The sequence below is a fragment of the Terrapene carolina genome, unplaced genomic scaffold, assembly GCF_002925995.2.
Source record: "Terrapene carolina triunguis isolate 2854851 unplaced genomic scaffold, T_m_triunguis-2.0 Scaffold230, whole genome shotgun sequence".
NCBI classification, from domain to species: domain Eukaryota; kingdom Metazoa; phylum Chordata; order Testudines; family Emydidae; genus Terrapene; species Terrapene triunguis.
The window spans coordinates 611756-621563 of NW_020664581.1; positions in this window are offsets into that span (position 1 = coordinate 611756).

Genomic DNA, 9808 nt, shown 5'->3' on the forward strand with positions numbered 1-9808 from the left:
GGGGGGGGGATTGCTCCCACCTCCCCATGCTAGGGACACCCCAGCTCTGCTCTCTCCCCACCCCTGCTCAGTGCGCAGGTGAGGTCCCTGGGCAGACAGGGAGAGGGGCTGGGGCTGGGCGCTCAGCTCCTGAGTGCCAATTCGTCCTATCCACACTGCTGCCCGGGTGGATGCCCGACAGAGCCCCTGCTTATCCCGAGTCCCTGTCTGTCTGCATTGTGCTCTGGCTCTGGGATGGGTGCAAGGGGCACTACGTGCTATTGACCTCCTGCCCTCTCTGTGTCTTCTCACCCCTAGGTAGATGAAGAGGGATTTCCATGAACCTCAAGCCTGTGACGTTCTCATCAGGTAGGTCCCTGCCTGTAACCCTCTGGGGAGCAGCCCTTCGGGATGGCACAGAGGTCCCGGGCAGGAGCGAGGGGCAGCCTGACGGGAGCCTGTGGTAGGGCTCAGGCAGGCAGCCGGAGAGGGATGCAGAGATGTGGGTGGGTGGGACTGTGCAGAGCCCAGAGGGGAGGCTGGGGGACGTGAGCTTGCTGCAGTGGGGGAGTGGGGGCTGATGAGGACTGGAATGGGGGGTGGGGACGGACGTGCCCGGAGCAGTGCTGGGAGGGGGATCCTAGCAGCAGCACTGTGAAGGTGGAAGGAGAGGAAGAGGAAGGAGGTGGGCAGGCTGAGAGGGGGCCAGTAATCGGGGTGGGGGAAAAGGCCTGGCCTGGCCCAGGCTCTGAGCAGCCAGGAGGGAGGGTATCTGGTGGCGTTTGGGCAGGTTCTAAAGGAAGCAGAGACGGGATCTCTGTATGTTGCACATACACAATGGGAAATGACTGCCTAGGAAGGAGCACTGCGGGAAGGGATTGGGGGGTCAGAGGGGATCACAAGGTAAATATGAGTGAACAGTGTGACACTGTTGCAAAAAAAGCAAACACTGTTCTGGGCTGTATTAGCAGGAGTGTTGTAAGCAAGACATGAGAAGTAATTCTTCCGCTCTGCTCCGCGCTGATTAGGCCTCAAAAGGAGTAATGCAGAGGTTCTCAAACTGTGGTACGTGGACCACCAGTGGTCCGCGAGCTCCATTCAGGTGTTTCGTGGATAGTTCCCTCTAAGGTGTGTGCCTGGGCGGCCACACACAAGAGAATGAAGGGCCACCCACCTAATTAGTGGAGCCGTGCAGGCCTGGCTCCACTAATTAGGTGCCTGGACCCTGGAGAAGATGCCCATGTAAGGTGAGGTGGTGGCCTTGGGGGGAATAGAGGGTAGGTGGAAGGGGGCAGTGGGATGAGAAGAGGGGGTGGGGGAAATTTGGGATGTGCAGGGCTGCGGTGGCCAGAGAAAGAGGCGACTTTCCCCAGCTCCAGGGCTGCAGCTGCTGGGGAGACACGGCCCTCCTTCCCAGCCCCAGCTCGGGGTCTGCCATGGTGGGGGAGAGACCCCCCTCCTTCCCAGCCCCAGCTCGGGGCCTGCCATGGTAGGGGAGAGACCCCCCTCCTTCCCAGCCCCAGCTCGGGGCCTGCCATGGTGGGGGAGAGACCCCCCTCCTTCCCAGCCCCAGCTCAGGGGCTGCCATGGTGGGGGAGAGACCCTCCTCCTTCCCAGCCCCAGCTCTGTGGCTGCCGTGGAGGGGGAGAGAGGGCACATCCCTCGCATTAGAAAGGTAAGACTACTGATATTAAAATATGAGTTGTGGGCTTTTATTTGTAGAACAAAAAAAGTTTATTATTATTAAGGGTTTTTTTTATATAGCACTTTTATCCAGAGCGCTTTACAATAGTTAGCTAATGGTGCAAACAACATTTGGAAAGATCATTAAGTGGGCCGCCGAGACCCTCAGCAATTTTCAAGTGGTCCGCGAAAAAAAAAAGTTTGAGAACTACTGGAGTGTTGTGTCCAGTTCTGGGCGCCACATTTCAGGAAAGATGTGGACAAGAAGCAACGGGCTTAAATTGCAGCAAGGGAGGTTTAGGTTGGACATTAGGAAAAACTTCCTCACTGTCAGGGTGGTTAAGCCCTGGGATAAATTGCCCAGGGAGGTTGTGGAATCTCCATCATTGGAGATGTTTAAGAGCAGGTTGGACAAACACGGGTCAGGGATGGTCTAGATAATACTTAGTCCTGCCTCAGTGCAGGGGACTGGGCTAGATGATCTCTGGAGGGCCCATCCAGTTCTACAATTCTATGATCTGACAGGTGCCTGGATATGCCCCACCCCAGAGCAGAGTGCAGGTGTGTGCCAGCCCCACCCCAAGCAGCACCCGGCAACCAGCAAGGAAGGCGGAGGCAGAGGGAGCCAGCAGCCGCCTGGGCTGTGCTGGCAGGAGGGTGTAACGATGCTGGTTCTGGCGGGACCCAACTGAGAGTGCCAATTCAGGACAAATTGCTTAAAACAGGGCAGTTACAGCCCCAGGCTGGGGTTCCTTTGCACACCAAGGCAAACCAAACCAGACAGAGAGAGAGGACTTCGGTCTCACCCCACTGGCTAACCACAAGTCACACAAGCAATTCCCTCGGACACTCCAGTTTCCCAGTATCACCGCCAGTGCCACTCGTTATCGGGATGAATGGTTATGAAAACCAATACCCCAGTAAAAGAAAAAAGGTTCTCTCGATCCCAAAGGACCAAGTCCCAGACCCAGGTCAATAGACAAGTCAGATCTTACCCACAAATCACGCTGTTGCCAATTCTTTAGAATCTAAAATCTAAAGGTTTATTCATAAAAGGAAAAAGATAGAGATGAGAGCTAGAATTGGTTAAATGGAATCAATTCCATACAGCGATGGCAAAGTTCTTGGTTCAGGCTTGTAGCAGTGATGGAATAAGCTGCAGGTTTAAATCAAGTCTTTGGAACATCCCCCGCTGGGATGGGTCATTCAGTCCTTTGTTCAGAGCTTCCGTTTGTAGCAAAGCCCCTCCAGAGGTCAGAAGCAGGATTGAAGACAAGCTAGAGGAGCTGCAGCAGCTTTTTATAGTCTCTTGCCATGTGGTCTCTGCTTTCTTTGTCCCAAAGACAAGCTGTCCATCACATGGCCTGGAAGAACCTTAGAGTTCTGTCCATAGGCATGTCCCTGCATACTTTGCTGAGTCACAAGGCATATTTGCCTTCTCTCAATGGGTCAATTGTGTAGCTGATGGACCTTAATGGGCCATCAAGCAGGCTAGGCAGTGCTGATGCAAACTTGTCTGGGAAGTTTCCCAGAAGCATAGCATAAGTTTGAAATACAGACAGTATAGAGCCAATATTCATAACTTCAACTACAAAATTGATACACACATACAGACAGCATAATCATAACCAGCAAACCACAACCTTGTCTTAGACACCTCATTTGACCCCCTTTATAAAAGATTTGGTGCCACTACAGGACCCTGGTTGCAACAATGATCTATACGGTCCCAGTTCATGTCAGTAACGTCACAGAGGGGAAATGTGGGGCAGAGCTGTGGAGGCGGTAGGGGATGAAAGGGGATATGGGGAGCTGAGAGCGGCACCGGGGGGTGGTATGTGTGTGCGTGCTGGCTGTTACAGCACAGAAGCCTGCGGGGAGCCAGTGTCTGATTTGATTTGTGAGATGAGTGTGTACGTCTGTGTCTCTGTGTGTGTTTGTCTGTGTCGCTGCATGTGTGTGTGTCTGTGTGCATGTGTGCCTGAGTGCGAGTGTGTGTGTGTGCATGTGGGTCTGTCTATGTGTGTGTGTGTGTGTGTGTGTGTCTGTCTGTGAGTGTGTGTCTCTGTGTTTGTCTGTGTGTGTATCTGTCTGTGTGTTTATCTGTGTCTGTGTGTGCCTGTGTTTTTGTGTGTGTTTGTGTCTCTGTGTGTGTCTGTGTATGTCTGTGTCTGTGTGCATGTGTCTGTCTGTGTGCGTGTGTGTGTGTCTGTGTCTATCTGTGTGTGTGTTTGTGTGTGTCTATGTCTCTGCGTGTGTGTGTGTTATGCATGGGGATTAGGATGTGGAGAGTTCGGGCAGATTTAGGAGTTGCCAGGTCCAGCCCCGCCGGTTACACTGGCCCAAGCGGGATTTGCCGTTGCCTGTGTGTTCTGGGCGACGGGATGAGCAGCAGCCGGTCTGCCCCGCACTGTCTGTTTCTCTGGGTCCCCTCTCCTTCGTCTCCATGGACATTGCACTGGGTTTAGTGTCACTCTCTGTTCCGTTCCTTATGTATCGTCTTGCTCTGTTTGCTTGTGGGACAGCACTGTCCGCAGGCTCTGTGCTGTGCCAGCTTTTCAACAGGCCCTTGAAGGACCCCCCGGGGTCCCAGTCTGCCTTAAGAGCAGGCCACAGGCCTTAACATCCCCAAGGCTGAGCAGCTGGGCTCCAGCTGTTTCACCCCATGAGCTCTGCCCGGCAATTCCAGCTGAGACAGGCTCTGGCTCAGAGAGGATGCAGAGAGGTTCAGGGACCCATGCCCCATAACAGTGACACCAGGCAGCCTTTCCAAACAGAGGAGGGTTTAGGGGTCCCCTGGAACACGGCATGGGGAGCCCATAGACCAGCGTAGGGCAGCAAAGACACAGTCCAGACTGGCCAATGCCAAGGCTCCCTTTTCCTGTAGGAACCACCTCGGTTTCCATCCTCTGTGTCTGGCCCATCGGAAGAGCTGTGTCTTTGCAGGGTGTGCAGAGCCGCACCTCGGAGAGACGTGGCTGCTCCAACCTAACCCCCAGGGGACCTAGCTACGGCCTCCCGGGGGGGGGGGGGGGAGTACCTGCACCAGAGAGAACCCCTCCCATCAACATGGTAACGTTGTGAGTGCAGACATACCCACAGCCACCGCCCCCATTGTCCTCCTCCTGCCCACCTGCCGTGCTCACATGTGCTGCCTGCCAGAATTGCCCCTGGGTGGGGTCAGTAGCTCAGTCCTTGGGGTTCCCACTGTCTTTCCGCAGCCTCCATGGATCTGGGTCAGTTCCGGCCAGTCCCAAACAACCCGTTCACCTCTCCTGTCTCCTGCTTTCCTCCAGGGGCAGCATTTTAGCCCTTCGACTCCTAAGTCACTGCCGTGCGTCTCGCTGTCTGGAGCGGTTCACAGCCGTGAGTACCAGCCTCAGGGCAGACTGTCAGAAGCTGGGCAGACGCCCCAGACCGGTCGTGTATTCTGTGGTTAGATTTCACCAACCCAGCAACAAGTGTGAACTCCTGATGCGCTAGAATAGTTTTACCACGGCGTCACAGACAGGCCCCGGGGCCCTCCAGTCTGTCTGCCACCCCCGTCTCACAACAAAGACAACGCTGGTGGCCAATCCTATAGCAAACTAATGCAGGATTTATTAGCTAGGAAAAAGAAACGAGAGCGTTATTTACACGTTAAAGCAGGCAACATGTACACACAAATGAGTTACCGTGTCTAAGGCAAGAGAGCTGTAGCAATCTGTCAGCACTGAATGTCGGATAGGGCTAACCCTGGTTGACCCTGGGGTCTCTGCTTCTCTTCCCTAGCTCCAGCCCTGGGAGAGTCCAAACAGCAAAGAGTGAGATGAACAATTTTCTTGCGGTCCTGTTTTCTTCCCTTCTTCCAGCATTCAAGCTGATGGGACAGGCTTTCCTGCACTTAACGGCTGCATGGGTGTGAGAGGGCCCTTAACCAAGTCTTTGTATCCTGATGTTCTACAAGGGCCCACTGAGTTCTGATCGTCCTTCCTGATGGGCGGTGGACCATTCCTCCTCTCACAGGGTCAGAGCAGGCATTTCTGCAGTTATAAAGCAAAGCTTTGTATCACCTTGTAGCATGGGATACAGACATTACCCGTGAGATTCACTCAGGCAGCAGCGTACGAGCGTTCCACAGAGTCTAAATGCTGAACCCATTCTTGTAAGTCTCACCCCTAACGTGGACAACACTGACATACAGGAGAGCTGCGCTGGTGTCCAGCTCTGAATGTGTCAGTGCTCAGCTGACACCTGCAGCCTTGGCACGAGCTGGTACCTGCTCTGCCAGCATCACACCCTGCACATCAGTCATAACAATATTACAGAGGATTCCCACGCGCCGTCACTGTTGCTCTGTGACAGCCCCTCCCCCCGAGCAGGGTTTTCACGGAGCTCTCCGCAGAGAAGCCTCTGGGGACAGGGCGGCAGAGTCTCTTTCCTGAGCGGTTACAGTGTCTGTTCCCTATAGGCCCGGGCTGAGGGTGGCCTGGTGAGCCAGTTGCCGGTCCCCAGAAAGCTGATGAGATGCTGCCCTAGGGCTTGGGTTGACAGGTGTTTGGGGGAGGCTTAAATAGCCAGCTGTGCCAGTGGACACGTCTCCCAGTGAGAGACCCTGGGCTCTGCTGTGTGCATGCTCCCTCCCATAGGAGACTTCCCCGCTCCCTGTCCTCCCCAGTAGCGCTCCGAGCCCCTGTCCCCCCATAGGAGAGCTCCCAGCCCCCTGTACCCGAGGTCCCCTGCCCCCCTTGCCTCTACTCCCCATAGCAGAGCCCCCCACCTTCTGGCTCCTCCGTACAGCAGCATCCCGCTTGTTCCCATGTTAAGCGGGTAATCGATTCCGTCTCACGCAGAACGAGGTCAGGCCCAGGCCAAGGGAAGGGGTCCGGGTTTGGGCGAGCTTGGCAAGGGCTCCCCAGCCACGCACAGGGCAGGGATTTCAACCACAACGGTTGTTAAAAGCAAAAGGAAAGTGGTGTTAAGGGGAAAACCGCTTTGCTTCCTGCTTCCCACAGCTCCGCTGGACCCGGCTCCCTCAGCTCAGCTCCCTGGAGAGTGTCACACGACCCCCCTTCCCTTCACCCCATCACTGGGATTAATAGCTGTCTTTCAAAGCCTTACTGATCTCGGTCAGATACCACCTTGGCCACATCAGGCTGTTTGGCTGTAGCTCCTTTCAGTCGGGTTCCTGCTGCCCACCACTGACGTATCTGAGCACAAGCCTTTGGCCGTCCCAGAGCTTCTCATACCCCACTTAGCAGAGGGCCTGGGCGGGGGATTGAGGCCCCATCTGAACAATGTGGCTCAGTTAATGCCTCTATAGGAACCTTAACATTTGCATGTATCCACTTGTTTAACTGCCCCTCTGCAGTGCTGTGTGCAGAGTGAGAACTCTTGGCTGGTTAATAACACTGGCCATTGCAATGGGCCAGGCAGGGTGCCCCAGCCCTTTCCCCCCACTCCCCAGCCCGCCGAGGTCACTGGGGGCAACAGGCCTGTTCCCCCCTGGGCTTCTCTCAGTGGCTAGCTGGAGGTGGCAGGTTTCTGCAAGGCTGGATGGGCCTAGCATGGGGCTAGCAGGATCCTGGCCGCTGAACAGCAGAAGGAGAACCCTAAAGCTTTGGGCGTGGAGCACATGGCAGATGGAGAGCCCATGCTGCCTACCACGCACGTATGCACAGCCCAGAACCACCCCGAGTTTAGCTGGGAGCAGCCACCGTCTCACGTTCACATTGGAGTGCATCTGTGCCAGGCCCAGTTTGCAAAAAGGTACCTTAAAAGTGTGCGAGCACAGTGATTCAATGTGCAAATGCAGCAGGTGCATTTGCTCACTCATTTCTGTGTGTGCACTGCTGAGAATCAGGCTGAAGCATCTCTTCCCTCTGTGATCCCCTGTCCCTGAGGTTATGGGAGGGGGAGGGTCAGGGCAGCCGGGTCCTAGTGAGCAGAGGGAGGGGGAGTGTCAGCGTAGACGGGTCCCAGTGAGCAGAGGGAGGGGGAGGGTCAGTGCAGCCGGGTCCCAGGGAGGGTGAGGGTCATTACAGAGGGGTCCCAGGGAGGGGGAGGGTCAGTGCAGCCGGTTCCTAGAAAGCAGAGGGAGGGGGAGGGTCAGTGCAGAGGGGTTACCTATTATTTCATAGAATCATAGACTATCAGGGTTGGAAGGGACCTCAGGAGGTATCTAGTCCAACCCCCTGCTCCCAGCAGGACCAACCCCAACTAAATCATCCCAGCCAGGGCTTTGTCAAGCCTGACCTTAAAAACCTCTAAGGAAGGAAATTCCACCACCTCCCTAGGAAACCCATTCCAGTGCTTCACCACCCTCCTAGTGAAAAAGTTTTCCCTAATATCCAACCTAAACCTCCCCCACTGCAACTTGAGACCGTTACTCCTTGTTCTGTCATCTGCTACCACTGAGAACAGTCTAGATCCATCCTCTTTGGAACCCCCTTTCAGGTAGTTGAAAGCAGCTATCAAATCCCCCCTCATTCTTCTCTTCTGCAGACTAAACAATCCCAGTTCCCTCAGCCTCTCCTCATAAGTCATGTGCTCCAGCCCCCTAATCATTTTTGTTGCCCTCCGCTGGACTCTTTCCAATTTTTCCACATCCTTCTTGTAGTGTGGGGCCCAAAACTGGACACTGTACTCCACATGAGGCCTCACCGATGCCAAATAGAGGGGAATGATCAAGTCCCTCGATCTGCTGGCAATGCCCCATCTTATACAGCCCAAAATGCCATTAGCCTTCTTGGCAACCAGGGCACACTGTTGACTCATATCCAGCTTCTCGTCCACTGTAACCCCTAGGTCCTTTTCTGCAGAACTGCTGCCTAGCCAGTCAGTCCCTAGTCTGTAGCAGTGCATGGGATTCTTCTGTCCTAAGTGCAGGACTCTGCACTTGTCCTTGTTGAACCTCATCAGGTTTCTTTTGGCCCAATCCTCTAATTTGTCTAGGTCCCTCTGTATCCTATCTCTACCCTCCAGCATATCTACCACTCCTCCCAGTTTAGTATCACCTGCAAACTTACTGAGGGTGAATACCACGCCATCCTCCAGATCATTAATGAAGATATTGAACAAAACTGGACCGATCCTTGGGGCACTCCACTTGATACTCTCTGCCAACTAGATATGGAGCCATTGATCACTACCTGTTAAGCCCGATGATCTAGCCAGCTTTCTATCCACTTTATAGTCCATTCATCCAGCCCATACTTCTTTAACTTGCCAGCAAGAATACTTTGGGAGACCATATCAAAAGCTTTGCTAAAGTCAAGGAATAACACATCCACTGCTTTCCCCTCATCCACAGAGTCAGTTATCTCCTCATAGAAGGCAATTAGGTTAGTCAGGCATGACTTGCCCTTGGTGAATCCATGCTGACTGTTCCTGATCACTTTCCTCTCCTCTAAGTGCTTCAGAATTGATTCCTTGAGGACCTGCTCCATGATTTTTCCAGGGACTGAGGTGAGGTTGACTGGCCTGTAGTTCCCCAGATCCTCCTTCTTCCCTTTTTTAAAGATGGGCACTACATTAGCCTTTTTCCAGTCATCCAGGACCTCCCCGGATCGCCATGAGTTTTCAAAGATAATGGCCAATGGCTCTGCAATCACATCCGCCAACTCCTTTAGCATCCTCGGATGCAGCGCATCTGGCCCCATGGACTTGTGCTCGTCCAGCTTTTCTAAATAGTCCAGAACCACTTCTTTCTCCACAGAGGACTGGTCACCTCCACCCCAAATATCAGCAGATTCTCATCAAACCATCCAAGCAAATCCCTCCTGTGCTGTGTCTGAGACAGAAACTTGTCCTGGGTGGGACCCGGGTTGTCAGCTGGCCTGTTGCCTTTGTTGTGAGTCCCGGCGGGGGGAGCCGGACTGTCATGGGCCTTCTGTGCCCTGTTGTGCTGGTCCCTGGATGGTGAGGGCAGAGGGCAGGCCCAGGCTAACCGCCCAGCTGTGCTGTGTTCTGCCTGGCTCCGAGCATGCCTTTGGCTCTAATGCACAGGATTGTGGGCTGGGGGTCCTTTGTGTCACAGCAAAGTGACTTTGTACCCCAGGGCTACGGGGTTCTCCTACAATTGCCCAGTGTCTCTGCAGGACCCTAGAATAGAATATCAGGGCTGGAAGGGACCTCAGGAGGTCATCTAGTCCAACCCCCTGCTCAA